Source organism: Cherax quadricarinatus, chromosome 27 (genome assembly GCF_038502225.1).
Source record: "Cherax quadricarinatus isolate ZL_2023a chromosome 27, ASM3850222v1, whole genome shotgun sequence".
NCBI classification, from domain to species: Eukaryota; Metazoa; Arthropoda; class Malacostraca; order Decapoda; family Parastacidae; genus Cherax; species Cherax quadricarinatus.
The window spans coordinates 5,288,610-5,314,866 of NC_091318.1; positions in this window are offsets into that span (position 1 = coordinate 5,288,610).

The following is a 26,257-nucleotide window of genomic DNA, read 5'->3' on the forward strand; positions in this document are numbered from 1 at the left end:
GCACATCTCCTGAAGCGTACATCAACCAAATAACTGCTGCAGCATATGGGCGCCTGGCAAACCTCAGAACAGCATTCCGACATCTTAATAAGGAATCGTTCAGGACCCTGTACACCGTGTACGTTAGGCCCATATTGGAGTATGCGGCACCAGTTTGGAACCCACACCTAGCCAAGCATGTAAAGAAACTAGAGAAAGTGCAAAGGTTTGCAACAAGACTGGTCCCAGAGTTAAGAGGTATGTCCTATGAGGAGAGGTTAAGGGAAATCAACCTGACGACACTGGAGGACAGGAGAGATAGACGGGACATGATAACGACTTACAAAATACTGAGAGGAATTGACAAGGTGGACAAAGACAGGATGTTCCAGAGACTGGACACAGCAACACAGGGACACAGTTGGAAGCTGAAGACACAGATGAATCAAAGGGATGTTAGGAAGTATTTCTTCAGCCACAGAGTAGTCAGTAAGTGGAATAGTTTGGGAAGCGATGTAGTGGAGGCAGGATCCATACATAGCTTTAAGCAGAGGTATGATAAAGCTCATGGTTCAGGGAGAGTGACCTAGTAGCGACCAGTGAAGAGGCGGGGCCAGGAGCTTGGACTCGACCCCTGCAACCTCAACTAGGTGAGTACAACTAGGTGAGTACACACACACACACACACACACACATACACACACATACACACACATACACACACATACACACACACACACACATACACACACACATACACACACATACATACACACACACACACACACACACACACACACACACACACACACATACACACACACACACACACACACACACACACACACACACACACGCACACACACACACACACACACATGCACACACACACACACACACACACACACACACACACACACACACACATACATACACACACACACACCCTCCACCACTTGACACAAACACTTGACACAAACACGTACCCTCCCTCCCCTAACCACCTCTCCCCCTTTCCTAACCACCTCACCTTAGCCACCTACCCCTCCCCCAAACCACCTAACCCCTCCCCAATCCATCTAACCCCCCAACTACCTCCCTCCTTCCAATAACCATCCTCCCCCTCCCCCATAACCATCCATCCCCTCTCTCTCCAAACATGTACTCCACCCTCCCCTAACCACCTCTCCCTCTTCCCTAACCACCTAACCCTAGCCACCTTCCCCTCCCCCAAACCATCTAACCCCCTCCCCCAACTATCTCTACCCATCCAATAACCATCCTCTCCCTCCCCCACAACCATCCATCCCCTCTCCTCCTAACCATCTATTCCCCTCCCCTTAACCACCCATCCCCCCCTTCTGTGGAGCAACGGGGGAACCTAGAACCAGGATGAGGACAAGGGGCTCCAAGGACGAATCTGGGAGGGAGGAATGGGAGGCAGAGCTCAAAAAAAGGGAGGAAGAGTGGGGAAGGAGACTAGATGAGCTGGAAAGGAAGATGGAAGAGAGGTTAGCAGAAGAATGCAGAAGGTGGAAGCAACAGGCCACAGCAGCAGAAATCAAGATAGAGAGATTAGAAGAGGAGCTGAGACATCTGAAACAGGTCAGAGACAAAGATATTACAGAAGTAGCATCGGCAATGGCTACATGAGACACAGACAACAGGTCTGAAGGAAGCATGGAAACTAAACTGTATGCAGAGGTCCTGTCAAACCCACATGGGGCCAAAACAAAGACAGGGAGCACAGTAGGACAGAATGAGAGGTTGGAAGACATTGAAGGAACTAGGACATGTGCAAGGACCTTACCAGATACCTGTGGGGGCCAGGAACAGGTGAGCAGGAAGGACAATCCAAGAAGCATAGGGGCCATAACTAGGGAAGGGACTGAAGGAAGGAACACTCCATGGGAAGGAACTAAAACACATCAGAGGATGCAATGGGAGTCACAGTGGGAGGTGGAAAGGGAGAGATCCATGTTTGTCTATGGGCTAGACAAAGCTAAAGGGGAAACTTATGATGAAAGAAAGCAGGAGGAGAAAAAAGTGATTGAAGATATCATGAAGGTGATAGGCGAGGGGGACATGGCCCAGGTGGCAAATTTTCTGAGAATCGGGTGGCTCACAAAGAAAAGGAATCGGCCTCTCAAAGTAATTTTCAAGGCAGAATCAACCCGAACCATGATCCTGCAGGAGAAAGCATGGCTGAGAGGCAAGCAGGAGTTCCGGAGTGTGTACCTCGATCGAGACAGAACACAGGACGAAAGGAAGACAATGAAAGAGAGAGTTCAAAAACAAAAGGAGAAATGGGAGGAAATGAAAAAGGAGAGCAGAATAACCCAGGATCAAATGGAAGGACAAGCACACCCCCCAGAAACACCTACAGAAGGACTCCAGCTATGACACCCCCAAGGCAACTGAACAATCCAAACCAACCATCACACACCGATCCCTCTGTTCCCACCCCCCGCACCACAGTTACAGTATTAGAACAGAAGTTGAAGGTTTGGTACACAAATGCAGATGGATTAACGAATAAACATGAGGAATGGCAAGAAAGAATCAATGAGAAGTCCCCAGACATCATAGCAGTTACAGAAACAAAACTCATGGAGACAATAACAGATGCAATCTTCCCACCAGGATACCAGATCATGAGGAAAGATAGAAGGGGCAGGGGGGGAGGTGGGGTTGCTCTGCTCGTAAAAAACAAATGGAAATTCGAGAAAATGGAAGGCATAGATGAGACAGGAGAAAGAGACTACATAGTAGGTACACTTCAGTCTGGGGAACACAAAGTGGTCATTGCAGTGATGTATAATCCACCACAGAACTGCAGGAGGCCAAGAGAAGAATATGAAGAGAGCAACAGAGCAATGGTGGACACACTTGCTGAGGTGGCAAGAAGAGCTCACTCCAGCAGAGCAAAGTTGCTGGTTATGGGGGATTTCAACCACAGTGAGATTGACTGGGAAAACCTGGAGCCACATGGGGGTCCCAAAACATAGAGAGCCAAGATGTTTGACGTGGTGCTGGAAAACCTCATGCACCAACATGTTAAGGACACTACCAGAGTGAGAGGGGAGGATGAACCAGCAAGATTGGACCTTGTGTTCACCCTGGGCAGCTCAGACATTGAGGACATCAAGTATGAGAGTCCCCTAGGAGCTAGCGACCACGTGGTTCTGTGCTTTGAATACATAGTAGAGCTGCAAGTGGAGAGAATAACAGTAGTTGAATGGGAAAAGCCTGACTATAAAAGAGGGGACTACATAGGGTTGAAAAACTTCCTGCGGGAGGTCCAGTGGGACAGAGAACTGGCAGGAAAGCAAGTACATGAAATGATGGAATATGTAACAACAAAATGCAAGGAGGCAGAGGAAAGGCCTCTGGGACACCGCCAGCCAGGCACAGGTTGGAAAATTTGGTGAGTTCAGACAGCAGCCTCTCTGTAACCTCACCAAGTGCTGGATTGAGTATTTGTTTTAAGTGTTGAGGCCTTAAACCGGTGAAACCTCCTGCTGAGCCCTGTGGAAATGACATAGCAGCTTTATACACATCAGCATCCTGTAAGGTTAGATGTTCTTCACCTGCTGCAATGTCAGGGAGGTCAATGTTGGTACTGGGAGCCCTGGGTGAATGTTTGTCCTTCAGAGCTTGCACCGTGCTGACGTCCTTGGGAGCCATGGTATCCTCACTGGTTATAAGTCTCAAAGCTCCAATAGTATTACCCTCTTCTATTTTTTTTGCTAATTTGGGCTCTGATTTTTGAGGTGTCGGGTGTCCTGTTGTTGGCATTTGACCGGCGGGTGTTTGTCGCCCTAGGGGGGAGACGGACGAGGTTGTCATCCCTTGGGAATGCAATTATTTTTCTAATAACATGTGTTGCTAGTGACTTGTCCCTCCTTGGTGGGACAGCCAAACAGGCATTGCCAAAAAGCAGCAAGTTGTGCCAGGATCTGTTGTTTGAAGGAGCATCGTTGACTTTCTTCAGAAGGTCAGTGAATTTGCTAGCAGCTTGAGGGCGAGCTGCTTTGGGGATGTGTGTCCGAGTTCTGGTGGATGTTAATTTGATTGCAGATTTGAGGTCCTCTGTAGAGGTGAAGTCACGGTATCTGTCAGCCCTGTCTGCTGGGGGAGGCTGTTGGTTGTTCTCATTTGGAGCTCTCCTGGAGCCTAGACATCCATTGTGTGCACGGATGTTGCCAGATGTGGGATTGAGTGCACATTCCCTGTGGCGCACCCGGCAGATGCCTCGTGAACGACAGCTTTGGCTCTGTCGTGAAGATTCCTGGGAGCCCACGACTACTTGTGACATTGCTGATATCGTGGGGGTGGGAGGGCGCCAGCTGTGGGGTGACGGGTGAAGGACAGCATGGATGCATGGGGGATGAGGGTGGGGGAGTAGCGAGCGGCGGAACTTGTAATTGGTGGGGCACTAAACGGCAACACCCTTGGCCAGGAAGTCAGTGGGCCTAGGCTGGGATGAGGGGAGGGGATCTGGGATGGGGGAGGGGGTAGAGAGTGGCCCTGTGTGTTCGCTCAAGACGCACATCACTGACTAACTTCTGCTAATTGTTATACACTTATTGTTCCATTTAGAAAAAACCCACGCCATTTGCGACACTAATCACCATGCTCACACTATTAACCGAGGTGTTCTTCTGTTCACCATCCAATGACCGTGTCGTGGGCGGCCACTTCCTTCCCCAACCCACGACCCCGGCCGATCACAGATGTAAACAAAACCTCCTATACACCTCCACTGCCAATATCCCCTCACCACCGCTACTTCCCAAATCCCAACATGCACACTGCACTTTCACTGATACAGAAGCAATTGCCCGGTGGTCTTGTGGCTAAAGCTTCCGCTTCACACACGGAGAGCCCGGGTTCGATTCCCGGCGGGTGGAAATTCCGACACGTTTCCTTACACCTATTGTCCTGTTCACTTAGCAAATAGGTACCTGGATGTTAGTCGACTGGTGTGGGTCGCATCCTGGGGGACAAGATTAAGGACCCCAATGGAAATAAGTTAGACAGTCCTCGATGACGCATTGACTTTCTTGGGTTATCCTGGGTGGCTAACCCTCCGGGGTTAAAAATCCGAACGAAATCTTATCTTATCTTATCTGGTCCGATGCAGAGGTTTGTCACAACTCTGTGATCTCCGGTGGATACTCACGATGATGTCTGCCGAAACTGGCCCGCGTAAACCATGTTGGTTCCTGGTTTGCACACAGAATGTATAGAGCACCACACACTGGCTCCCTCCCTCCACGCCGGCAAGCGCGTATATATATATATATATATATATATATATATATATATATATATATATATATATATATATATATATATATATATATATATATGTCGTGCCGAATATGTAAAACTGGTCAATTAGCAAGAACTTATTTAAAATTAAGTCCTTTCTAAAATTTTCTCTTATAAGTTTAAAGATATATTTTTTTGATTAATGTTAATGTAAAAAATTTTAATTTTGCACCAAAAGGAACTTAGAAAACTTACCTAACCTTATTATAACAAGAACAATTTATTTTAGCCTAACCCAACTAAATATATTTTAGATTTGTTTACAATAATTTAGTACTAAACAAACACAATCAAATATATTTTTTTCGTTAGGTTCAGAATGATTTTGGCGAAATTATTGCATACACAAATTTTCGCTTGTCCTATATGGCAAGATGAGCGTTGCTATTTAAGGCAAGATCGCAAGTTTTACATATTTTACATATTTGCTGTTCTTATAATAAGGTTAGGTAAGTTTTCTAAGATTCTTTTGGTGCAAAATTAAAATTTTTTACTTTAACATTAATGAAAAAAATATATCTTTAAACTGATAAGAATTTTTTTTAGAAAGGACTTAATTTTATATGAGTTCTTGCTAATTGACCAGTTTTACATATTCGGCACGACATATATATATATATATATATATATATATATATATATATATATATATATATATATATATATATATATATATATATATATATATATATATATATATATATATATATATATATGCATATATATATATATATATATATATATATATATATATATATATATATATATATATATATATATATATATATATATATATATATATATATACATGTCGTGCCGAATATGTAAAACTGGTCAATTAGCAAGAACTCATATAAAATTAAGTCCTTTCTAAAAAAAATTCTTATCAGTTTAAAGATATATTTTTTTCATTAATGTTAATGTAAAAATTTTTAATTTTGCACCAAAAGAATCTTAGAAAACTTACCTAACCTTATTATAACAAGAACAATTTATTTTAGCCTAACCCAACTAAATATATTTTAGATTTGTTTACAACAATTTAATACTAAACAAAACCAGTGAAATATATTTTTTTCGTTAGGTTCAGAATGATTTTGGCGAAATTATTGCATACACAAATTTTCGGTTGTCCTATATGGCAAGTTGAACGTTGCTATTTAAGCCAAGATCGCAAGTTCTGCCTATTCGGCACGACAATCAAATATATATTTTTCGTTAGGTTCAGAATGATTTTGGCGAAATTATTGCATACACAAATTTTCACTTGTCCTATATGGCAAGATGAGCGTTGCTATTTAAGCCAAGATGGCAAGTTCTGCCTATTCGGCACGACATATATATATATATATATATATATATATATATATATATATATATATATATATATATATATATATATATATATATATATATATATATATATATATATATATATATATATATATTTATATATATATAGATAGGCCCAATCAAAAGTTACTCGGGTCAGCTCACGGACAGTGATAAGGAAATGTGTAGAATTTTTAGCACATGCTTCCTCTCAGTTTTTACACGGGAAGATACTGGAGTTTACCTGGAGAGAGTTCCGGAGGTCAACGCCCCCGCGGCCCGGTCTGTGACCAGGTCTCCTGGTGGATCAGAGCCTGATCAACCAGGCTGTTGCTGCTGGCTGCACGCAAACCAACGTACGAGCCACAGCCCGGCTGATCAGGAACTGACTTTAGGTGCTTGTCCAGTGCCAGCTTGAAGACTGCCAGGGGTCTGTTGGTAATCCCCCTTATGTGTGCTGGGAGGCAGTTGAACAGTCTCGGGCCCCTGACACTTATTGTATGGTCTCTTAACGTGCTAGTGACACCCCTGCTTTTCATTGGGGGGATGGTGCATCGTCTGCCAAGTCTTTTGCTTTCGTAGTGAGTGATTTTCGTGTGCAAGTTCGGTACTAGTCCCTCTAGGATTTTCCAGGTGTATATAATCATGTATCTCTCCCTCCTGCGTTCCAGGGAATACAGGTTTAGGAACCTCAAGCGCTCCCAGTAATTGAGGTGTTTTATCTCCGTTATGCGCGCCGTGAAAGTTCTCTGTACATTTTCTAGGTCGGCAATTTCACCTGCCTTGAAAGGTGCTGTTAGTGTGCAGCAATATTCCAGCCTAGATAGAACAAGTGACCTGAAGAGTGTCATCATGGGCTTGGCCTCCCCAGTTTTGAAGGTTCTCATTATCCATCCTGTCATTTTTCTAGCAGATGCGATTGATACAATGTTATGGTCCTTGAAGGTGAGATCCTCCGACATGATCACTCCCAGGTCTTTGACGTTGGTGTTTCGCTCTATTTTATGGCCAGAATTTGTTTTGTACTCTGATGAAGATTTAATTTCCTCATGTTTACCATATCTGGGTAATTGAAATTTCTCATCGTTGAACTTCATATTGTTTTCTGCAGCCCACTGAAAGATTTGGTTGATGTCCGCCTGGAGCCTTGCAGTGTCTGCAATGGAAGACACTGTCATGCAGATTCGGGTGTCATCTGCAAAGGAAGACACGGTGCTGTGGCTGACATCCTTGTCTATGTCGGATATGAGGATGAGGAACAAGATGGGAGCGAGTACTGTGCCTTGTGGAACAGAGCTTTTCACCGTAGCTGCCTCGGACTTTACTCTGTTGACGACTACTCTCTGTGTTCTGTTAGTGAGGAAATTATAGATCCATCGACCGACTTTTCCTGTTATTCCTTTAGCACGCATTTTGTGCGCTATTACGCCATGGTCACACTTGTCGAAGGCTTTTGCAAAGTCTGTATATATTACATCTGCATTCTTTTTGTCTTCTAGTGCATTTAGGACCTTGTCGTAGTGATCCAATAGTTGAGACAGACAGGAGCGACCTGTTCTAAACCCATGTTGCCCTGGGTTGTGTAACTGATGGGTTTCTAGATGGGTGGTGATCTTGCTTCTTAGGACCCTTTCAAAGATTTTTATGATATGGGATGTTAGTGCTATTGGTCTGTAGTTCTTTGCTGTTGCTTTACTGCCCCCTTTGTGGAGTGGGGCTATGTCTGTTGTTTTTAGTAACTGTGGGACGACCCCCGTGTCCATGCTCCCTCTCCATAGGATGGAAAAGGCTCGTGATAGGGGCTTCTTGCAGTTCTTGATGAACACAGAGTTCCATGAGTCTGGCCCTGGGGCAGAGTGCATGGGCATGTCATTTATCGCCTGTTCGAAGTCATTTGGCGTCAGGATAACATCGGATAGGCTAGTGTTAATCAAAATTTGTGGCTCTCTCATAAAAAATTCATTTTGGTCTTCGACTCTCAGTCTGGTTAGCGGCTTGCTAAAAACTGAGTCATATTGGGACTTGAGTAGCTCACTCATTTCCTTGCTGTCATCTGTGTAGGACCCATCTTGTTTAAGTAGGGGCTCAATACTGGACGTTATTCTCGATTTTGATTTGGCATAGGAGAAGAAATACTTTGGGTTTCTTTCGATTTCATTTATGGCTTTTAGTTCTTCCCGCGATTCCTGACTCCTAAAGGATTCTTTTAGCTTAAGTTCGATGCTTGCTATTTCTCTGACCAGTGTCTCCCTACGCATTTCAGATATATTGACCTCTTTTAGCCGCTCTGTTATTCTTTTCCGTCGCCTGTAAAGTGAGGGCCTGTCTCTTTCTATTTTACATCTACTCCTCCTTTTTCTTAGAGGAATAAGCCTTGTGCATACATCGAGTGCCACCGAGTTAATCTGTTCTAGGCATAAGTTGGGGTCTGTGTTGCTTAGTATATCTTCCCAGCTTATATCGGTTAGGACTTGGTTTACTTGGTCCCACTTTATGCTTTTGTTATTGAAGTTGAATGTGGTGAATGCTCCCTCGTGACTAGTCTCATTATGTCGGTCTAGGGCTCCACGCATACATGTCTGAACCTCAATTATGTTGTGATCTGAGTATATTGTTTTTGATATGGTGACATTTCTTATCAGATCATCATTGTTAGTGAAGATGAGGTCTAGTGTATTCTCCAGTCTAGTAGGCTCTATTATTTGCTGGTTTAAATTGAATTTTGTGCAGAGATTTAAAAGCTCGTGTGAGTGTGAGTTTTCATCAGAGCTGGCTCCTGGTGTTATTACTGCAACAATATTATTTGCTATATTCCTCCATTTTAGGTGCCTTAAGTTGAAATCCCCCAGGAGCAAGATGTTGGGTGCAGGAGCTGGAAGATTTTCCAGACAGTGGTCAATTTTTAACAGCTGTTCCTGGAATTGCTGGGATGTTGCATCCGGAGGCTTGTAGACTACCACAATGACTAGGTTTTGGTTCTCGACCTTTACTGCTAAAACTTCCACTACATCATTTGAGGCATTAAGCAGTTCTGTGCAAACAAGTGACTCTGCAATGTATAGGCCAACCCCCCCCCCCCTTTTGCCTGTTCACTCTGTCACATCTGTATAGGCTGTAACCTGGGATCCATATTTCGTTGTCCAAGTGATCCTTTATGTGGGTCTCAGTGAAAGCCGCGAACATTGCCTTTGCCTCTGCAAGCAGTCCACGGATGAAAGGTATTTTGTTGTTTGTTGCTGGCTTTAGACCCTGTATATTTGCAAAGAAGAATGTTATCGGACTGGTGGTATTGTTGGTACTGGGGGGGGATTTTTTTCCGGCATTAGTATCTGTATCTGTTGGTTTGGAGTGGAGGCCATCGACTGTGGTTCCACTCCAGGAATGACTGGATTTGGTGTACGATTTCTGCCATTTCCTGCCAGTTTTTTTTCCTTCCTGGCACTAAAAAAACCTCTCCCTCTTGAGTGGCTGTGGCTACCCAGGTTTTCCCATGGCCTGGATGTTTTGTATCTTTTTGTCCCCTTTAGATGGTATGCCTGGCAATTTAAGTTATAGCACAGTCTTTCCTGTACTGAAGAGGTACACAGTTCAGGGTGAAAAAGCTTACAGGAAGGGAGTTTGCATTTTCCTGTTGTCATATAGGCATGGCATTTTCTAGGGTGGTCATAGTTGCACGTCCCATCTGTTTTTCCAGATTTCCCATGCCAGCAGATACCAAGTGCATAGTATGTGCACAGGCTTGGTTTCCGTTTGCCTTGGGTTTCTGTGACTGTATTCCCTGTTGGTGCATGTTTCCCTGTCTTACTTCTATCCTCCCTAGCACCAACAATGGAGCTCCCACCAGTTGTTTTTGGTAATATATCCTCACTATTGCTAGTGGAGTCCTCTTGTTTGCTATTTCCTGCGGTATTTCTAGTTTGCAATATTGGTTTTATCTTATCTTTGACTACACTTGTTTCCCTACTATGGCTCCTGTCCCCTATGAGGTCATTTATATGTATTCCTTCCTGCGTATAATTCCCGACTACCTGGACAAAATCTCCAGCTTCACCATTACTGTCTCCCAGGACAGCACCTCCAGCTTCACCATTACTGTCTCCCAGGACAGCACCTCCAGCTTCACCATTACTGTCTCCCAGGACAGCACCTCCAGCTTCACCATTACTGTCTCCCAGGACAGCACCTCCAGCTTCACCATTACTGTCTCCCAGGACAGCACCTCCCGCTTCACCATTACTGTCTCCCAGGACAGCACCTCCAGCTTCACCATTACTGTCTCCCAGGACAGCACCTCCAGCTTCACCATTACTGTCTCCCAGGACAGCACCTCCAGCTTCACCATTACTGTCTCCCAGGACAGCACTATCAGCCCCACATTTACTGACTACCAGGACATCACCTCCAGCCTTACAGTTTCTGACTACATGGCCAGTATCAGCCCAGACTTTTTATGTTCCCATCTGTTGTAGAAAGCTTCCAGGTTTTCTATGAAAGCAGCTTTGATGTTATCCTCTTTTAATACCCTTGTGATTTTAGTCCACAGATTTATCTCCTTTGGGCATACCCAAAATCACTTCCCTGTTTTAACACTGCTTGTAGCTAGTTATATTCCAGAAATAATAACTTATGTAGAACAGGATGACAATTAACTATGCACGATTAGGGTCACAAGTGACATGGTCCTTAGGCAAATAGATAAATTAAAACCTAACAAATCCCCAGGCCCTGATGAAATGTATGCAAGGGTTCTAAAGGAATGTAAAGAGAAGCTTAGCAAACCTCTGGCTAATCTTTTCAACATATCACTACAGATTGGCATTGTGCCAGATAAGTGGAAAATGGCAAATGTGATACCTATTTTGAAAGCAGGTGACAGGTCCTTAGCTTCGAACTATAGACCAGTAAGCCTAACCTCCATAGTGGGAAAATTTATGGAATCAATAATTGCCGAGGCAGTTCGTAACCACCTTGAAAAGCATAAATTAATCAACGAATCTCAACATGGTTTTACAAAGGAGCGTTCCTGCTTTACGAATTTATTAGCTTTTTGCCACTAAGGTATTTGAGGAGGTAGATCATGGTAATGAATATGATATTGTGAATATGGACTTCAGTAAGGCTTTTGACTGGGTCCCACATCAGAGACTATTGAGCAAAATTAAGGCACATGGAATAGGAGGAGAAATTTTTTCCTGGATAGAGGCATGGCTGACAAATAGGCAGCAGAGATGTTTGCATAAATGGGGAGAAATCGGAGTGGGGAAGCGTCACGAGCGGTGTTCCACACCAAAACAGGCCGTCGAATTCATTCTGACGAGGACATTAGAGCACTCCAGGAAGATTTGAACAGACTGATGCAGTTGTCGGAGACGTGGCAGATGCAGTTTAATATAGACACATGCACAGTTCTAAATGCTGGACAGGAAAATAACCATGCCACATATAAATTAAATAATGTAGATCTTAATATTACGGATTGCGAGAAAGATTTAGGAGTTCTGGTTAGCAGTAATCTGAACCAAAACAACAGTGCATAAGTGTTCGCAATAAAGCTAACAGAATCCTTGGCTTCATATCAAGAAGCATAAATAATAGGAGTCCTCAGGTTGTTCTTCAACTCTATACATCCTTGGTTAGGAGTCATTTAGATTATGTTGCACAGTTTTGGTCACCGTATTTCAGAATGTATACAAATGCTCTGGAAAACATACGAAGGAGGATGACAAAGTTGATCCCATGTATCAGAAGTCTTCCTTATGAGGATAGACTGAGGGACCTGAATCTGCACTTTCTAGAAAGGCGTAGAATCAGGGGGGATATGATTGAGGTGTATAATTGGAAGACGGGAATAAATAAAGGGATGTAAATAACGTGCTGAAAATATCTAGCCTAGACAGGGCTCGTAGCTATGGTTTTAAGTTGGAAAAATTCAGATTCACGAAGGATATAGGAAAGCACTGGTTTGGTAATAGAGTTGTGGATGAGTGGAACAAACTCCCAAGTTATAGAAGCTAAAACGTTGTGTAGTTTTAAAAATAGGTTAGATAAATACATGAGTGGGTGCTTTTGGGAGATTCTGAAGAGATGGTGGATGAGTTTGGTAGGGCATGTAAAACAGATTGGAGGGAGAGAGTATGGACGAGATGAATGTATCCAGATATTTAGGAGTGGACGTGTCAGCAGATGGATGAATGAAAGATGAGATGAATCATAGAAGTGATGAGGGGGAAAAGGTGAATGGTGCACTTAGGAGTCTGTGGAGACAAAGAACTTTGTCCCTGGGAGCAAAGAGGGGAATGTTTGATAGTATAGTTATACCAACACTCTTACATGAGTGTGAAACATGGGTGGTGAATGATGCAACAAGGAGAAGGCTGGAGGCAGTCGAGATATTACGTCTGAAAGCAATGTGTGGTGTGAATATACTGCAGAGAATTCTTAGTTTGGACATTAGGAGGAGGTGCAGGATTACCAAAACTTTTGTCCAGAGGGCTGAAGAGGGGTTGTTGAAATGGTTCGGACATGTAGAGAGGTTGGAACAAAACAGAATGACTTCGAAAGTGTATAAATCTGTAGTGGAGGGAAGGCGGGGTAGGGGTCGGCCTAGGAAAGGTTGGAGGGAGGGGGTAAAGGAGGGTTTGTGTACGAGGGGCTTTGACTTCCAGCAAGCATGCGTGATCATGTTAGATAGGAGCGAATGGAGACAAATGGTTTTTAGAATTTGACGTGCTGTTGAAGTGTGAGCAAGGTAACATTTATGAAGTGAGTCAGGGAAACCGGCAGGCTGGACTTAAGCCCTGGAGATGGGAAGTACAGTGTCTGCACTCTGAAGGAGGGGAACTAATGTTGCAGTTTTAAAACTGTAGTGTAAGTGCGCCACCCTGCCTTTGAGGGAGACGGCCGAAAAAAATATATTTCATTGTGTTTATTATTAAATTATTGTAAACTTATCTAAAATATATTTAGTATGATTAGGCTAAATTAAATTGTGCTTGTTATAATTAGGTTAGGTAAGTTTTCTAAGGTTCTTTTGCTACAATAATATTAATTTTTACATTATCATTAATGAAAAAATGTATTTTTAAATGTGAAAGAGAAAATTTTAGAAAGGACTTAATTTTAAATGAGTTCTTGCTAACTGGCCAGTTTTATCTATCCGACACTATATGAATATAACATTTATTGCCACGGTATACGTGGCAAATTAGTAATGCTGGAAAGAACGTTGATTAGACAGTATCTTTCACGACTTTAAAAAAAAAAACATTTGAAAAGATCACGCAAAATATTGCTATAGAAAATGTAAGAACAAGTGAATACGGAAATACTTAGTTCCAGCATAACGGAGATGTGAGAGTAGGGACGAGTGACGAGCCGAGTCTTCCAAGAATCAGTTCTTGTTTATCTTGAAATACGTATATGGTTTGCCATTGGAAAATGAATCGAATAAATCACCGGTTGTGGATAAGGTAAAAATAATGAGGAGGATAACTATTGGCGAGTACGGGGACAGACGACATGTTGACTTGAACTCTTGCAAACATGGTCAAGAAAGTTACTACATTAATTCAAATATATGAGGAAGAAGACAGAAAGGTTTAAATAAAATACCATTAGTACAAGAATAAACAGAATAGCTTGACTGAATCTAAGTCAGTCTTTAGACCACTTTTAAATTAAATTAACAACTCAAAACTAGCCTGGCAAATGGATAAAATTTCAATCCGTCAAGGACTAATATCGAGTCACATGATAATAATCCAACATGGATCAAGTGACGTGGTGCCGATACTAATGAATAAAACACACACTATGCACAATTTTATTTTTAATTGGTAATACGTTTCTCTTGTGTTGATCTTTATCAAGTCATGACTTAATAAATACGACACAGAGCTGAATGTTGTCCCAATAAAATCTGTTCTGCAAAGTTGAATAGTTCAAGATGTGAAAGTATATCAGGTTTAGTTCTGTTCTGGTCTAATTCAAGTACCAACTTGATATTAGTATTAACTTCATTTCTAAACTGTGTGGGGCCTGTGAACCCTCCAGGCAAGGTATTGTGATTTATTATACATAAAGGAGTTAGTAGGAAGCCATAGGGCAGCCCAACAGGGCCTTACATGAGGCTTCCATACTATCAAAGGTTCAAGGGAGCCAAACTGGACCTATTACCTTCAATAATTCTGTCAGAATATTGTCAAAGGGAAGTTTGGCGTGAATGTAGTTGATATTATATTACTAAGAGCCTTGCAGAAATTTATTGTTATTATTATTATTATTATTATTATTATTATTATTATTATTATTATTATTATTATTATTATTATTATTATTATTATTATTATTATTATTAATATTATTATTATTATAATTTTTATTATTATTATTTATTATTATTATTATTATTATTATTATTATTATTATTATTATTATTATTATTATTATTATTAATGTATAAATGTAGAACCTCTAACCCGCAAGGGTTATACAATGATTTGTGAATATGTCATTGGGTTTGATCCGAGAAAAAGAAATGGTAGCTCTAATTCCTTGAATCAAGAGCCCTTCACCTTTTCTCTTTCTGACTCCATAATTAAGAGCAAAATTTCTTAATTGGAAAGAAATATGTGACACCAGAGACATGATGGTGATGGTGATGGTGATGGTGATGGTGATGGTGATGGTGATGGTGATGGTGATGGTGATGCTTCACAACACTGAACCTGTAGTGAGCACTTCATTGTCTTACCATGAAATGGGGTCACTATCCATAGTGAGCAGGTCATGTGGAGTCACTATCAATACATAAGAACATAAGAACATAAGAACGAAGGAACACTGCAGAAGGCCTACTGGCCCATGCGAGGCAGGTCCAAGTCTCCTACCGGCTTAAGCCAATGCACCCAACCTAGTCAGGTCAGGTCACATTGACTTAAGGGAGGAACACGGCAACCGACCTGGTAGCACAAGCTATCAGGTCTAACTCACACCCACCCACATCCACTCATGTATTTATCCAACCTATTTTTAAAGCTACACAACGTTCTGGCCTCTATAACGGTACTTGGGAGTTTGTTCCACTCATCCACAACTCTATTACCAAACCAGTACTTTCCTATATCCTTCCTGAATCTGAATTTTTCCAACTTAAAACCATTGCTGCGAGTCCTGTCTAGGCTAGATATTTTCAGCACACTATTTACATCCCCTTTATTTATTCCTGTCTTCCATTTATACACCTCAATCATATCCCCCCTAATTCTACGTCTTTCTAGAGAGTGCAGATTCAGGGCCCTCAGTCTATCCTCATAGGGAAGGTTTCTGATACATGGGATCAACTTTGTCATCCTCCTTTGTACATTTTCCAGAGAATTTATATCCATTCTGTAATAAGGTGACCAAAACTGTGCAGCATAATCTAAATGAGGCCTAACCAAGGATGTATAGAGTTGAAGAACAACCTGAGGACTCCTATTATTTATGCTTCTTGATATGAAGCCAAGGATTCTATTAGCTTTATTGCGAACACTTATGCACTGTTGTCTTGGTTTCAGATTACTGCTAACCAGAACTCCTAAATCTTTTTCGCAATCCGTAATATTAAGATCTACATTATTTAGTTTATATGTGGCATGGTTATTGTCCTGTCCAACATTTAGAACTTTGCATTTGTCTATATTAAACTGCATCTGCCACTTCTCCGACCACTGCATCAGTCTATTCAAATCTTCCTGGAGTGCTCGAATGTCCTCGTCAGAATGAATTCGACGGCCTATTTTGGTGTCATCGGCAAACTTGCCGATGTCGCTCTTTATGCCCTCATCTATGTCGTTTATGTAGATTGTGAACAGCAGGGGGCCCAACACTGACCCCTGTGGAACACCGCTCGTGACACTTCCCCACTCTGATTTCTCCCCATTTATGCAAACTCTCTGCTGCCTATTTGTCAACCATGCCTCTATCCAGGAAAAAATTTCTCCTCCTATTCCATGTGCTTTAATTTTCCTCAATAGTCTCTGATGTGGGACCCTGTCAAAAGCCTTACTGAAGTCCATATACACAATATCATATTCATTACCATGATCTACCTCCTCAAATACCTTAGTGAAAAAAGTTAATAAATTCGTAAGGCAGGAACGCCCCTTTGTAAAACCATGCTGAGATTCGTTGATTAATTTATGCTTTTCAAGATGGCTACGAACTGCCTCGGCAATTATTGATTCCATAAATTTTCCCACTATGGAGGTTAGGCTTATTGGTCTATAGTTCGAAGCTAAGGACCTGTCACCTGTTTTGAAAATAGGTATCACATTTGCCATTTTCCACTTATCTGGCACCATGCCAGTTTGTAGTGATATGTTGAAAAGATTAGCCAAAGGTGTGCTAAGCTCCTCTTTACATTCCTTTAGAACCCTTGCATACAGTTCATCAGGGCCTGGGGATTTGTTAGGTTTTAATTTATCTATTTGCCTAAGGACCATGTCACTTGTGACCCTAATAGTGCACAGTTTATTATCGTCCTGTTCTACATAATTTATCATTACTGGAATATCGCTGGTATCCTCCTGTGTAAAAACTGAGAGGAAGTATGTGTTAAAAATTCTACACATTTCCTTATCACTGTCAGTGAGCTGACCCGAGGAACTTTTGAGTGGGCCTATCTTGTCCCTGATCTTACTTCTGTATACCTGAAAGAATCCTTTTGGGTTAGTCTTCGATTCTCTTGCAACTTTAACCTCATAATCTCTTTTTGCTTTTCCAATTCCCTTTTTTATTTCTCTCTTTAACTGAATATATCGATTTCTCAATTGCCCCTCTCCTCTATTGATTTGCCTATATATGCCTCTCTTTTGACCAATCAGATATTTTAATCTATTGTTCATCCATTTAGGATCATTTTTGTTTGATCTGATTTCCCTATTTGGAACATAATTTGACTGAGGAGCTAGAACTATGCCCTGGAAAGCATCATATCGGCAACCATCACCACCTACCTGACCCTTAGTCAGGTCATTCCAGTTCAGCCCACCTAAGTAATTTTTCAGTCCTATGAAATCAGCCAAGCGAAAGTCAGGGACGGAGACTTGATTGCCATTATTAGGGGAATTCCATGATATATTAAAACTGAGTGATTTGTGATCACTTTCCCCAAGCTCATCATTAACCTCAAGATTATTAATTAGTGTTTCCCTACTGGCAAGAACCAAGTCAAGGAGGTTATTTCCCCTAGTTGGCTCTGTCACAAACTGTTTTAAAAAACAATCCTGGATCGTATCAAGAAAGTCACCTGACTCTAAATTTCCTGTCAAATTGCTCCAGTCAATCTGTCTATAGTTGAAATCTCCCATTAGCACAACATTTTCGTATGTAGATGCCTTACGAATTTCGTCCCATAGAAGTTTACTGCACTCCCTATCAAGATTTGGGGCCCTGTAAATCACACCCAAAATTAGTTTTTCTCGGCCCTCGAGAAGCTGTAACCAAACAGATTCAGTGGCTGACGCTTCTAATTTAATATCTTGTCTAACACAACAATTTAAATTGTCTCTGACATACATCGCTACTCCACCACCTTTCCTGTTGACCCTGTCAGTGTGGAATAATTTATAGCCTTGTATGTGACATTCAGAGGGCATCTCTCTATCTTTCAGATTGAGCCAGGTCTCTGTTATAGCAATAATATCTATGTTTCCTGCACTTGCAATTAATCTTAGCTCATCTATCTTATTTCTTACACTCCTGCTATTAGTATAGTAAACCTTAAGGGAGCTAGTCCCTTGCTGCCCTCTGCTGTCCCCCTTTGTTTGCTGACCTGATCTATTGTCTTTATTTATAACTTCATGCTGAATGCCTTTTATACATTTACTGTTTCCAACCCAAGTGTTGCAACCTGCTTGTTTCCCACACACACCCATACCTCTATCTTCCATCAGTTTAAAATCATAGGCATTTCACCAATGGCCTTCTCAATCGAGTCTGCAAGTGCTACCACCCCAGCCCCAGAGAGATGTACCCCATCCCTTGCATACATATCATGTTTGCCATAAAAGTTGTTCCAGTTGTCAATGAATGGGATTGCAAGTTCCTTGCAGTATCTGTCTAGCCAGCAATTTACACCAATTGCCCTAGACAACCATTCATTTCCTACTCCCCTTCTAGGCAAGATGCTACATATGATTGGGATCCCTCCCTTAGACTTAATGAAATCTATAGCTGACCTGTACTTATCTAGCAGCTCTTCTCTCCTACCCTTCCCAATATCATTTCCACCAGCACTGAGACAGATAATGGGCTTGCTCCCATTACCTGACATGATATTATCCAGCCTGTTGACAATGTCCCCAACACCAGCTCCAGGGAAGCACACTCTATCTCTCATCTTCTTATTCCTATTACAAAAAGCACGGTCAATGTATCTTACCTGAGAGTCACCAACCACAAGAATGCGCTTACCTCCATTAGCAGGGGCAGTAGTACCCTTACCTTCACTGGCCACTGAAGTACATTCATCCTGAAGAACAGAGAAGCGATTTCCTACCTTCAGATCTTCACTCTTAACTTTCCTTACTCTGATGCGCCTTCCATTACTGTGAACTACTCGCCACTTGTAGCAGGTGCTGGGCTGCACCTCACTGCTGGTAGCCGTTGCTGCCTCCCCAACTACAGCCTCCTCACAGCGAGAGACAGACTGCACCTCGCTGGTAGAAGCCTCATTCCCCACAACTCCAGCCACCTCACACTCTCTCCCAGACCCATTGAGGTGGACCTTCAGCCTCCTAATCTCCTCCTGGAGAAGCAAGACCTCCTCCTTCAACTCTCCAACCTCAATTTTTAAAACACTGCAGAAGCAAGCCATGCTTTGTAACCGTCCACACTAATCCCCAAAGCAGCTCAGGGTCTGTGACCTCACGTGACGACTGACCACTGAGTACTGACCAGGTCATGTGGAACCACTATTCCTAGTGACCAGGTCATGTGGAACCACTATACATAGTGACCAGGTCATGTAAAGTCACTATTTATAGTGACCAGGTCATGTGGAGTCACTATCCATAGTGACCAGGTCATGTGGAGTCACTTCCACAGTGACCAGGTCATATGGAGTCACTATCCATAGTGACTAGGTCATGTGGAGCCACTATCCACAGTGACCTGATCATGTGGAGCCACTATCCACAGTGACCAGGCCATGTGGAGTCACTATCCATAGTGACCAGGTTATGTGGAATCTCTGCCCATAGTGGCCAGGTCATGTGGAGTTACTATCCATAGTTACCAGTTCTTGTGGAGTCACTATCCATAGTGACCAGGTCATGTGGAGTTACTATCCATAGTGACCAGGGTATGTGGAGTCACTATCCATAGTGACCAGGTCATGTGGAGTTACTATCCATAGTGACCAAAATCACAAGAAGTCACTATCCATAGTGACCAGATTACGTGGAGTCACCATCCATAGTGACCAGATTACGTGGAGTCACCATCCATAGTGACCAGTCAGTGTGTAGTCACCATTCATAGTGACCACGAGGCCACGTGCAGTTGCAATCCATAGTAACAAGTCTACGGGTGTTCACTAGCTCTGGAAATAAGACCTCGTATTGTCGTTATTTATAGCACGAAAACCACGTGGAGTTGCTGTCCATAGTACCAAGACCACGTGGAGTTGCTGTCCATAGTACCAAGACCACGTGGAGTTGCTGTTCAAATACCAAGACCACGTGGCGTTGCTGTCCATAGTACCAAGACCACGTGGAGTTGCTGTTCATAGTACCAAGACCACGTGGAGTTGCTGTCCATAGTACCAAGACCACGTGGAGTTGCTGTCCATAGTACCAAGACCACGTGGAGTTGCTGTCCAAATACCAAGACCACGTGGCGTTGCTGTCCATAGTACCAAGACCACGTGGAGTTGCTGTCCATAGTACCAAGACCACGTGGAGTTACTGTCCATAGTACCAAGATCACGTGGAGTTGCTGTTCATAGTACCAAGACCACGTGGAGTTGCTGTCCATAGTACCAAGACCACGAGGAGTTGATGTCCATAGTACCAAGACCACATGGAGCTGATGTCCATAGCACCAAGACCACGTGGAGTTGATGTCCATAGTACCAAGACCACGTGGAATTGATGTCCATAGTATCAAGACCATATGGTCTTGATGTAGCAAGACCACGTGGAATCGTTTTTCAAAGTAGCAAGACCAGGTGGAGAATCTACCCCTAGTAACAAGACCACGTGGAATCACTAGCCTTGGTGACATGACCTCGTAGAGTTAATAGCCCTGGTGACATGACCAAGTGTAGTTACTAGCCGTATTGACGTGATAACGTAGAATCACTAGCCGTAGTGGCATGACCACATGGAGTTAATAGCCCTGTTGAGGTGACCACGTGGAGTTACTAGCCTTTGTGACGTGACCACATAGAGTTATTAACCCTGGTGACGTGACCACGTAGAGTTACTGGTCATGGTGATATGACCATGTGAAACTGATAGCCCTCGTGACGTGACCAGGTGGAGTTGCTAACCCTGGTAACATGACCACGTGGAGTTACTAGCCCTGGTGACTTGACCAAGTGGAGTTTCTAGCCATGGTGGCAAGAACATGTGGAGTCACTACCGCCAGTGTATAGATCCCGTGGAAACACTGTCCATGGTGATAAGTTAGTAAAACAGATGTAAATACAGTATGAAGCGCCGACACAGTAGGCATTATCAGCTCGCAATACCAAGTGGGGCCTCACAAAGATCCAATGTGATGTCTGTATATATATATATATATATATATATATATATATATATATATATATATATATATATATATATATATATATATATATATATCAATAAACTAGCCGCTCAGGTGGCACAACTAAGTATATCTACCTGGAAAGATGGGATGAGCGTATATACAGGTTGGGGGATAACACTAATAAGAGGCTGCAAAAAAAAAAAAAAATAGACTCTCATCTTCTCTTTGACAGTTAGAAACATAATAATGATGTTGCTGGGTGGGTGAAATGAGGTCAATAAATAACGCATTATACTACATTTGTGTCTTTCCTTTCATCGGGTTGATGTTTTATACCATTTCAATCTTTGGTGATAAGATGCTGTACCAAAACCAAAGTGTTTGGTGTACGTAATATTGTCCATATAGCAACCACACCAAATATTCCCACGAATCTTTCCTTAAATACAAAAATGCAACATTCAAAATTTTAAGCTAATCAAATATGAAATTTCCGAGAAATAAATGAAAATTTAAAAAAAAAAAAAAGAAACATTTTGCTGAGAATGTTCTGAAAACTTACTAGGTATTATTTTGACCGCAAGACGTATCACCCATTAAATATCAAAGACCTTGAGTAGCAGTCAACTGAACTTAATTGAACGTGATATAACGTGAATAAAATTTCACACTGGTGTACACTTAAAGCGTCAGACCTGCACATTCATACTTGAATTTCACTCAATGCCGTCGTCACTCTACCCTGTTAAGTATTTCGGAAGTTATCCGAGTCATTTCAGGGTTCAACAACTTTGGTCATAGGTCACATGCACATGCCAATTGTTGCATGAATCTGGCCCTAAGGACTGTACACTAGCATTGAAAATTTGAAGTCCATTAGATGAGGCCTGAATTGTGGAGAGGAAGAAAAACGATAAACAGGAAAGTATTAATTCTCGGAGTCACTTAAACTTCCCTCTTCGGGAAACAAGAATTGATGGGAAATTAATATTCAAATTTCTAACAGAGATATCAGACTCTATGAGTAAATTAAGTAAAATCGATTCTTGGGAAAGTAAATAGTTCTCAGAAACATATATGCACACTCTAGCCACTGATTATACCAAAAAAAGCAAGAAAGTTGCCACAGTAGGTAGTGAAGAAAGCTCGATGCTTGAAAGTGTAATTCCCAGCTGCTTAGATAATGAAAATTAAAATCTTAAACGAGTCACCGGATACATAGTGTGAGAAAACAATATATATAAAAGATCTAGGAAAAATAAGGAATGATGTTCTGTTGTTTAGACTAATGATTTTCTATCTTTTTCCCACTGGGTCACCTTGTGATGCTCTCTCACGAACTGGGGCACCAATTATGAGGTCAGTCAACATACTCAGGCATCAGCCATCCAGTGAGGAATGGAGTGGGAATCAAAACTAAAATCACGCTTGTGTTGGAAACGTTTAACAAACTATTAATTAATCGAATTATATTAGCGCTAATTTCAAAAGTGAACTGTGTCTGTCAAATTCGAACAAATAATGAGTAACAAAATAAAAATTAAATAAGAAAAAACATTCAGTTGATACAACAGTTTTCATGATTCAGTTTTTTTTCAGTTGTTTTATCGGTTTATCCCAAGACAGCGTGTCGCATTACCTTGTTGATGTCCCAAGACAGCGTGTCGCATTACCTTGTTGATGTCCCAAGACAGCGTGTCGCATTACCTTGTTGATGTCCCAAGACAGCGTGTCGCACTACCTTGTTGATGTCCCAAGACAGCGTGTCGCATTACCTTGTTGATGTCCCAAGACAGCGTGTCGCACTACCTTGTTGATGTCCCAAGACAGCGTGTCGCATTACCTTGTTGATGTCCCAAGACAGCGTGTCGCACTACCTTGTTGATGTCCCAAGACAGCGTGTCGCATTACCTTGTTGATGTCCCAAGACAGCGTGTCGCACTACCTTGTTGATGTCCCAAGACAGCGTGTCGCACTACCTTGTTGATGTCCCAAGACAGCGTGTCGCATTACCTTGTTGATGTCCCAAGACAGCGTGTCGCACTACCTTGTTGATGTCCCAAGACAGCGTGTCGCATTACCTTGTTGATGTCCCAAGACAGCGTGTCGCACTACCTTGTTGATGTCCCAAGACAGCGTGTCGCACTACCTTGTTGATGTCCCAAGACAGCGTGTCGCACTACCTTGTTGATGTCCCAAGACAGCGTGTCGCACTACCTTGTTGATGTCCCAAGACAGCGTGTCGCATTACCTTGTCGATGTCCACCAGGAAGTTTAGTTTCCTTGCTAATGAGAAGAGTAGAAATGTTGACAGACAGATGTTGACAGGTTGGTGAAACCCAAGTTACTATACCAGTATAAGATGAACGAGAGAAGAAAAAAAAAAGAGTAAATGAAGAAGGTTGATAGCGTAGATGCCGAATAATCGTACTGACCCAAGTAATCTCTAGGTCACCCCAGCCAGCAATGTCACCCCTGCCAGCCAGGTCATCCCAGCCAGCCAGGTCACCCCAGCCAGCCAGGTCACCCCAGCCAGCAATGTCACCCCAGCCAGCCAGGTCACCCCAGCCAGCAATGTCACCCCAGCCAGCAATGTCACCCCATCCAGTAATGTCACCCCAGCCAGCAATGTCACCCCAGCCAGCCAGGTCACCCCAGCCAGCAATGTCACCCTAGCCAGCAATGTCACCCCAGCCAGCCAGGTCACCCCAGCCAGCCAGGTCACCCCAGCCAGCCAGGTCACCCCAGCCAGCCAGGTCACCCCAGCCCTAGCCTGAAACACCCAAGGATGATTAGTCAACCCTGCTGAAAAGCACTAGTTTAGAGAACAAAATAAGCAAATGCATCAAAGTCCAGGAAGTTGACACAGTAGATTTTGAGAACTTTCCAAAACAGATATGACGTCGAAGATGGTAATTTCGGAGGTTTCCACAGAATCGGTGAAACTGGAATTAACGAAAAAAAAAATTGTTTTGTTTCTCACTTCACAAAATGTTTCTCAGACTTACATAATATAAATTAACCCTACAATACCTATATAAGTTAAGACTATACTGGGTTACCATTAGCCAAAATAAATGAACAGAAAACGGTCATTTGCTATAGTATTATATTTCCTAATCTTCTGATTCAATAAATTTATAATTTTAATGTAAATCGATTTGTTTAACCTCAAGCTTAATATTGGGGATATCATCTTTGACTCGGCTATGGAACACAGGCCTATAGAGACAACAGAATAATAGTGTGAGTGTGTTACTACATACTGTTGATAGGAGATGTGAAGGAGTTTTTTTTTTTTTTTGGAGTCACTGCTGTTGTTAATGTTATTTCTTAGAATGTGAATGCTGTTGTTGACAGGGTGAATTCTGTTGTGTGAGGGAATGCTACAGTTGACAGTGTGTGGATGTTGACGAGAATGTGAATGGTGTTATTGAGTTTGTGAATGCACTTAGTATGTGAGTGGTTTTGTTCAATACAGTGTTTCATTGGTGTTCTGAGCTGACTGAATGGTGTTGTTCAGTGTGTGAATGTTAAGTGTGAGAATGTTAAGTGTGAATGGTGTTGTTCAGTGTGTGAATGTTGTTAAGTGTGAGAATGTTAAGTGTGAATGGTGTTCAGCGTGTAAATGGTAATGTTCAGTGTGTGAATGTTTTCTTTTCAATGTGGGAATGATATTGCTGAGAGTCAGAATGCTAAATAATGAGAAACTTGTGCAACATTTGTGAATCTTTACTGAAGAAATGTCTCTCCACTGGCTGGCGAAACGTTACATCAGACACTGCAACATCCTGGGATCTTGATACAGGGAACTTTTCTTCGCTTGTCTAACCTACAGGTACGACCTACTTACACTAGCGGATTTGTCCGCTAGTGTAAGTAGGTCATACCTGCTTCTATTCACCTGACTGCAGTATATAAGCCATTTTTTCTGATTATCGGATGCAGGATGAGCGGACTGATTACCTCAAACTCCTCCTCATCTTCCACCGTTTTCTGTATTGGACTGAAGAAGCCATTGGTTGGCAAACGTTTCCTCAGTAAAGATTCTCAGATGTTGCACAAGTGCCTCATTCTTCCGTTTGTTGGTTTTCTAAACCATTTACATAATAGTTAGAATGTACCTTTGTTGAAAGTGTGAATACTGTTGTTGTGAGTAAATGCTCTTTGTTGACAATGTGTGAATGCTGTTCGTCAGTGTGTGAATGCTGTTCGTCAGTGTGTGAATGTTGTTGGTCAGTTTGTGAATGTTGTTGGTCAGTGTGTGAATGCTGTTAGTCAGTGTGTGAATGTTGTTGGTCAGTGTATGAATGCTGTTAGTCAGTGTGTGAATGCTGTTAGTCAGTGTGTGAATGTTGTTGGTCAGTGTGTGAATGCTGTTAGTCAGTGTGTGAATGTTGTTGGTCAGTGTGTGAATGTTGTTGGTCAGTGTGTGTGAATGCTATTGTTGAAAGTGTAAAGGTTGTTGTTGAAAGCGTGGATCTGTTGTTGAGTGTGTAAATGGTGCATAATTTATCTTGTTCTCCGTGTGAAGTGTTATTTACTGTGTAACTTCTGTTTCTGAGTGTATGAATGCTGCTGTTGAAATTTAACGTTGTTGTTGAGAGTGAATGCTTAGAGTTAAGGCCATTGTTAAAAAAAAAATTCTGTCGCTAAAAAGTTTGTGAATGCTGTTTTGGCACAGAGAGCAACTCTTAGGGTAAAAGAAGAATGCTTTTATTTAAAGAAAATCAAGTTAAATTTTTTTAGAGAGAGATGAAGACTCTTGGAAGCTGGGAACACTATCCTTGGAAGCGAGGAAATACTGTTGTTGGATTTAGGGACGTTGTCTGAGGAATGAAATGCAAGG